This window comes from Papaver somniferum, chromosome 10 (assembly GCF_003573695.1).
Source record: "Papaver somniferum cultivar HN1 chromosome 10, ASM357369v1, whole genome shotgun sequence".
Taxonomy (NCBI): Eukaryota; Viridiplantae; Streptophyta; class Magnoliopsida; order Ranunculales; family Papaveraceae; genus Papaver; species Papaver somniferum.
This window is the reverse complement of record NC_039367.1, coordinates 149,282,047-149,289,181: the sequence shown is the minus strand read 5'-3', so window position 1 is coordinate 149,289,181 and position 7,135 is coordinate 149,282,047. Positions and strand designations below refer to the sequence as shown.

The 7,135-nt window shown below is 35.4% G+C and overlaps 1 long non-coding RNA gene across 12 annotated transcripts; it reads left to right on the top strand.

Moving 5' to 3' along the window:
• Positions 1 to 1,329: 1,329 nt before the first annotated feature.
• LOC113318844 lies at positions 1,330 to 6,865 on the top strand. Of its 12 annotated transcripts, none has more exons than XR_003344905.1 (12): positions 1,330 to 1,575; positions 1,711 to 1,778; positions 1,983 to 2,102; positions 2,186 to 2,530; positions 3,538 to 3,717; positions 3,903 to 4,093; positions 4,230 to 4,303; positions 4,407 to 4,495; positions 4,581 to 4,720; positions 4,841 to 4,915; positions 5,626 to 6,647; positions 6,750 to 6,865. It is a non-coding gene; the product is annotated as an uncharacterized LOC113318844 (long non-coding RNA). The 12 variants fall into 12 exon arrangements; XR_003344909.1 differs by having other exon boundaries at positions 2,186 to 2,284; positions 2,428 to 2,530; positions 5,626 to 6,840; XR_003344907.1 differs by having other exon boundaries at positions 2,186 to 2,284; positions 2,424 to 2,530; positions 5,626 to 6,840.
• Positions 6,866 to 7,135: the final 270 nt, after the last annotated feature.

Sequence of the window (7,135 nt, the reverse complement as noted above, 5' to 3'; positions counted from 1 at the left end):
CTCTAAAGGTGGCTAGAATGTAATTCTTGATAGAATTAATTTTAGTGCTTCAAATGTCAATAATACGAAGAATAATGGACTTCAGTTACGGAATCCAAAAGGCAAACAAATTAATAGACTACTGCAGGGTACCTCTTCCCCATCATCAGTGGGGGTTACAAATGGTGCTTTGGAGCTCAACAAGAACTGAATGCTATGGAAACAAATTTCATGGAGATATTGGTGGAAAAATACTAAGAGGGGATCAGTTAATTCAGCTGACAGAGAAGATAGAGGATGTTCACAATCATCTTAGTGCAAGTCTACCAGAGATAGTACACATGCCAGACCAAGTGAATGTGCATAGGTTTTTAGAGCAGGCCAACAAAATCTTGAGGCCAATTCGACTTTCAAGGTCCAACTGGAACCATCAAGAACCGGCAGTGTTTCTAGAAGAAGGGAGGGAAGAAGCGTATTGTGACTCAAAGATGTGGTCAGAGGCAACAATATTGGAGGTCATAATGGCTTAATTGGTCGAAACTCTAGCCCTAATAAAAATACCAAAAGGACTGTGGCAGTTCGAGATGCAGATAACTACCAGATTGGATTTGGATTTGACCGATCAGCGAATGTTCAAGACGAGACTCTTCCCAATGATGTCAATGGACCAGCAGTCTGCAGAGATTTAGATGGAATTTCATAGGCCCATGAAGCCACATGTGCTTAATCCAAATTTGTCTCTTCCTTCTTATTTTTTTTATGGAGATTTTCTTGGAATTGTAGAGGTCTTGCTAGACCATCTTTTGTGCGTGTGATGAGAAAGTTGATTAAAAGGCAAAACCCTTCTGTTGTTGCCTTACTTGAAACTAGGAGTTTAGAAGATAGTGTTGCAAAGATTGTGAGAAAGTTAGGCTTTTCTTATTCCAGCATTATTGACCCTCATGGTTTCTCTGGAGGTCTTGTTTTGTTGTGGAATGATAGCGAAGTTGATATTCAACACTATTGGAAAATGGGGTTTCTGTGACTCACATCCGAGACCCTCAGTACCGGTAGTTGGACCGTTGATCAAAGATAGTCGTCTCTGATATGATAAAAAAAAAAAGAAAAATTCTGAGAGCTTAACTAGCCATCTCTGAATAAGAAAATTTATTTACCATCGGTCCATCAAACAACTACCGATTCAACGGACCCTTGACCTTCGATGTAGATCTGATGAACAATTATGGGCCCCACACTTTATATGTTCAGGATTTACTAGACCGAAAAGAACGGCTGGATTGTACCAATCTCTGTTCATTTTTATCGATGTATCTTATACCTCTTTTCTTTATCTTCCATTATTATCTTTATTCTCTCTTACCTCTCCACTAGCTCACAGCGGAACTCATCACTTGTTTTTTTTCCCCTGTAAGTTTAGCCATTTGCTCTCGATCGACCTCCATCACCTTCTTATTCTTCAAAGAATCTGTTTCACCGATTTCTTCTTCTCGATCCAGATCCGGAAGTTGAAATAAAAGTCAATACCCTCAAGCTAAAAATCGATTTCATCGGTAGTCTGTGTTGTCAATGATGAAATCCTTTTTGCGATTCATTGGGGTAATATCTATGACTCAATCTTCTTCATCATCTTTAATTTCAGAATTTAATTTTTAAATTAGGGTTAGGGTGAGTTTTCAAGCTCTTGATTTTTCTGGTAATAGTTTCGACTGAAGTGTTATTTTTCTTGAGTAGGGTTTCGGTTTACTTCTTTAATGATTCCTGATGATGATTGTGTGGTGGTGGTGATGAAGCGGAAGTTGGTCAGTATACACTACTTATTTTGGTTCTTGAATTTGGGGTATAGGGGATTTTCTGATTTCATGATTTTATGTTGTTTCAGTTTGGGTGGCAGTTTATGTTGAAATTTTCATTAGTACTAGAATTATGTTAATTGGTTTTGTTTCTTTTTTCCTTTCTTTCCCACTTTGTTTGGGATAATCTTACTCATCATTTTCATATTTCAGGTGGAGATACATATTGAAGAAGTGCTTGAAAGTTTGAGATGTAACAAACTAGGGCTTTCTAATGAAGATGCTCAACAGCTATTAGCGGTGTTTGGTTACAACAAACTCGAAGAGAAGGAGGTATTATTGATTGGGTTCCTTTCTGTTTTTGTTGTTTTCATCTAGACTTTATATTTTTGTTTAATCTTTGTTTTCCTATGTAGGAGAAAAAGTTGTTGAAGCTCTTATCGTTTATGTGGAATCCGTTGTTGTGGGTAATGGAGGCAGCAGCTATTATGGCTATAGGCCTTACTTATGGAGGAGTAAGTAATCTGTATATGTTTTCCATTAGTACTACTTTCTTTCTGTAGTCAGATTTGGCTTTGGCTTTGGCTTTGGCTTTGTCTTGTGTGTTAATTACTACTACTTGGGGTTTTCTTGCATGGTAAACCACCGGATTAGCAAGATTTCATAGGGATTACTGTACTTCTTATAATCAACTCAACTATCAGTTTAACGCAAGAAATGCTGCTGCTAGTTTGATGGCTCGTCTTGCTCCTAATGCTAAGGTGAAACCCATTTCTGCCTCTCTTGGTTTTTAGGTTTTATAAGGTCTTGATTGTGTTTATTATTTCAACAGTAGTTATAGTGGTGAAGAACATGCGATTCTGGTTTTTTTCATTTAATAATTCCCAGTTTTGAACTACTACGAAATATGTGTGTAACTAGAGATTTGATCTCCAATTCAAAGGTTAAATTATCAAAAGTTTGATATTGATTTTAGTTAGATACAACACCTATTTCTTGGGTCTGTCTTTTTTACTTATTTATCAAATCCATTTTTGATTACTTATAGTGTGAATGATGTTAATTTTCCTCAGGGTCTGTCTTTTTTGTCAAGTATTTGAGGAATTGGGGTTATGGTGCATATTTTATCTGCGATGATTGTGCTAAAAATTAGTATGCGATTGAACTTTTTTTATAGCATCATCATTCGATATGGCATTCTAGTCAGTGTTAATTTGGTATTTTTTTCTTACTGTTCGGTAAGTTATGTATGGACGTTTAACCTTTATTATTTCATTACCATGGATTTAAGGTCTTTCTTTTGTTTTCAGTGAATGATTTTAGAGAATGAATGATCTGTGTAAACCCTAAACCTCATTAAATTGCAGTTTATCGAAAGCTTTGCAAATCTTGTTTTTTCTTTTTCTTTTTTAATGCATAAATTAGTAGTCTTTTCCAATTTTTGATTAACACAGTTAAGATAATTATCTACTGGAGTTATAATGATTATGACACAAAACATTGTTCTTAGTGCCCAAATCTGATAAAAGTTAAGGTCTATGTCTGTTAATCATGATAAATATTCATATCTGATGCCTAAATGTTCATGACATCCTTAAGTTCTGCCGTGTGAATGTTTTTCTGGATCTTTATTATAGGAATTTGATAATAGGTAAGTGTGCACACAAGCAACATATTTCACAGCTTATAGCTTAGTTCAATATTTTACTCTTTGTAGGGAATGTTATTTGCATCATGTGACCTTTTCTAAACTTTAACTTGTTCACAGGCTGAGTTCTTTAACAAGTTCCTCGATGTGAAAATCCTTGAGCAAGGTTGATAGAATCGATTCTTTTGGATTTGATGTTTGATGAGGAGGCAGATGAAATTGTTTTTAAATTATTGAGCCGTGGTTGTAAAGTGCGTCTTACTGGTTACGATGATGGAAACGGTAATGTTGGAGATCAAGGTGAATCTTATTTATCAATGTGAATCTTTTTTTTTTCCTTTTCTTTTGTCTTTAGCTTATGTCTTGTATCAACCATGAGTATTTAGAGCTTGTTCTTAGATTTTTCCACTTTTACATATGGATAGGCATGTTGGTTTAGGATAAGCAGAATCATTCTCATGGTTAGTGTCATATTCTGGTTGCAGAGTGATGTAGCAGCATCTGAAGCAAACAAGGAAAGTGATGATCCCAAAGTAAGGAAGAGAAGGAAGTCGAGGCCAAGAAATACGATGACGATAAGGTACCTGGTTCACCACATTTTCATTGAACTCAAAAGGCCATCACAATGAGCAACCACTTCCAAGGCTTACAACACCATAATCATCTCGTGCAAACGGTTAGATTTTCACTTGCATATTAAATGCAGATTACTTGGGTCATGCTTTTGCAAGTATTCAATCTTTTATGCCCTTTAATCTGATGCTTATGAATTGTACACTGCCACATTTGGGTTACTGTGTACGGTGTACCAGGTGGTTCGAAGTTCCTGCATTTGGACAAGTACCATGGATACTTCCTGTACCTACAATAATGATTTTTGGTATAGGTGAATAGCTTGTCCTTGACTGGTAGCGTTTAAATTTATGCAAGTTTCGCATAATGTGTGTATTCTTGTTATGTTTACTAATACCAGATAGTTTCTATTGCAGGGAAATCGTAATAGGAGAAGACACTTGGACATTGTGGAGTGACAAGTGACAACAATCTACATAAGCAGCAGAAATCTCAATGATAAACGGTAAGCTCTGTGCCTAAAATACCATCTTAATCTTTACCTAGCTAGAGCCTTAATTGTACTTGCTTATACTTGATCATCTTGTTAGTCATTCATTGGAGGCATGCAAGCACGTGCAGAAGAGGGATGTTTTGGTTGGTACTGATAGGCCAGCAGAAATTGCTTTTGCAGACACTTTCATTGAGATGGATACTGCCTGTGTACCTGCTATAACGATTATTGGTAGAGGTGATGAATAGCTTGTCCTTGTCCGGTAGTGTTTAAAGTTCTGCAAGTTTCGTGTCTTATGTGTATTTTTGTTATGTTTACTAATATTAGGTAGTTTCAATTACAATAAAATCATAATAGGAGAATACACTCAGACATTGTGGAGTGACAAGTGACAACAGACTACATAAGCAGCAGAAGGCTCAATGATAAACGGTAAGTTCTGTGCCTAAAAGATCCTCTTCATCTTTACTTAGGTAGAACCTTATTTGTACTTACTTAGACTTGATCATCTTGTTAGTTAATGTAGCCTTATTGAACCCACCTGGTGCTCTAAATGGCATAAGTTTGGTGTATTCTATGAAGCATATTTTTTTATATTTTTTAACTATTGCGAACCTAGCATGAATTGTTTTTGTTAAAGTGTACTGGGTGTCTACTATATTGCAGAGTTTTAATAGTTCCTAACATGTCCTATAGACTGGGTGCAGTATAAATAACATGGTTTCTCTGTCATACATGACCATCCTATAGATTACATATGTAATTTTGATTTCTGCAGGTCCCATCCTGTTATAGTAGTCTTAATAATAGTAACTTGAGGTTTCTAATGTAATGATGGATTGTTACATGAGGCTTATAGCGTTGATTGTTATTTGTATTACCTGCACATATATGAATTTTCCCAAATTTTGTTGCTCATGTGCACCCTATAGTTATAAGAGTGTTCTTAAGTATTGGAGAGTGTGAGGTGACGATCAATAGGATCAGCCATTGAAACAATTATGGCCTATATCATCTGTATTTTTGGATAGTTATGGTACTTTTCTGGAGCCATGTGTTCATATTTTTTATTTTTAATTACTTTGTGCTTGTGTTTACTTCAGTATATTTTAACAACCTAAGTTTTTTCTCTTTTCGTACAGCAAAATTTTGGGAGAAACTTGAAGCGAACAAGGAAAAATTCCCATGCCACCACATGTTATGCAAGTCATTGAAGAAGAATTTGCAAAGATCCATCTGTTAGGAGCCACATGTTGGGAAACTTAGATGAAGCTCACAAGGTTAGCGGATGTCTATTTCCTTTGTCGTATGGTTTTGATTGCTTTTAGTTGATTTATTTTGATGCAATCTGCCTTTATAGCAAGGATACAATATTTACTACCCTATGACCAACAATGCTCTGATATCTGCTATAGCAAGAATTGTCCTTATATTCGATATACTTGGTTGAGTGTTTCGTGTTTTGAGTAAGTATGTATTTGAATGCACTTAATCTGCCATACATCTTTAGTATATTATTCTGCGAATACAACATAGTAATGTTGGGGAAGCTTGCCTTAGGAGCGAACACAACTGGTAATGTGTAGTCTGGCAGCACTATGTAATATTTATGTTTTGAATATGAGGTCCAAAAAGCATAGTAGGATCTAACACAACTGCCATATGCTTACCCATGTACGATAACATTCGTAGCTGGATGGAAGAACTTACGCTCAAGAATGCTCCTTACTTGAAAACTTATGTACCCTTAGTTTCAGGCTCGTAAGTTGTTAGACCTTTTCTTTAACTTAGTGCCTCTTTGAATGTCGTGTTTGTCTCTATTAAGCTCAGGATTTCTAGAGTCTATTCCCATGTTGATAACCATCTAGAGTCTATTCCCATGTTGATAACCATCTAGAGTTTAAACATGCGAAATAGTCTTCTCAATTTTTCTTTGACTATGATATAGGAAGATTAGATTACTAAACAGTTATGTGAGTGATAATTTATGATATGAGAAAGAATCTGAAGAGTATGATAATACTTTTTTATATATTTTATTGAAGAGATCTTATTTGTGGATCCGTAAATATCTTTATGCATCACTAATAAAGTTTATGTGCTATCTGAGATTCGTCATGGAAAGTGGTAACAAGGGTTACGAGGTTGTTTCCTTAACTTCTGAGTAAGTTGTCATGTGCTTCTGTGAGAGTAAGTTGTCCATCTTTGCAGCTTGTATTATTCATGACTGTTATCTACCTGATTAATGATTTTTCGTGGGTTGTAGTAATGAAGGTTCGAACTCTAAGACTTGTGAAGGTGAAGGATTTTTAGATTTATAAAAATTATGTACAAAAATATTGACAAATTGGTAGAGAGATACCGAGACTAATGATTCGGCCAATCTTCATAACATAGGGCTCAATGATTTATTCTCAACAATAATCGCTCAAAACATATATGGACTCTTATTTTGCCAAAGTAGATTCTCAAAACATTGATTGTAAATGTTAAGCATGGAACATCAAATCACCTAAGCTAATCATGACCCATCTAATCAAATAACACCCAATTTAATCAAATCATATTTCAATTAATTTTTAATGCAAAAGTCTTAAAAAGAATTAATAAAATTACCCATGTATGAAGCTCGGCCTCCTCCGTCGTCCAGTG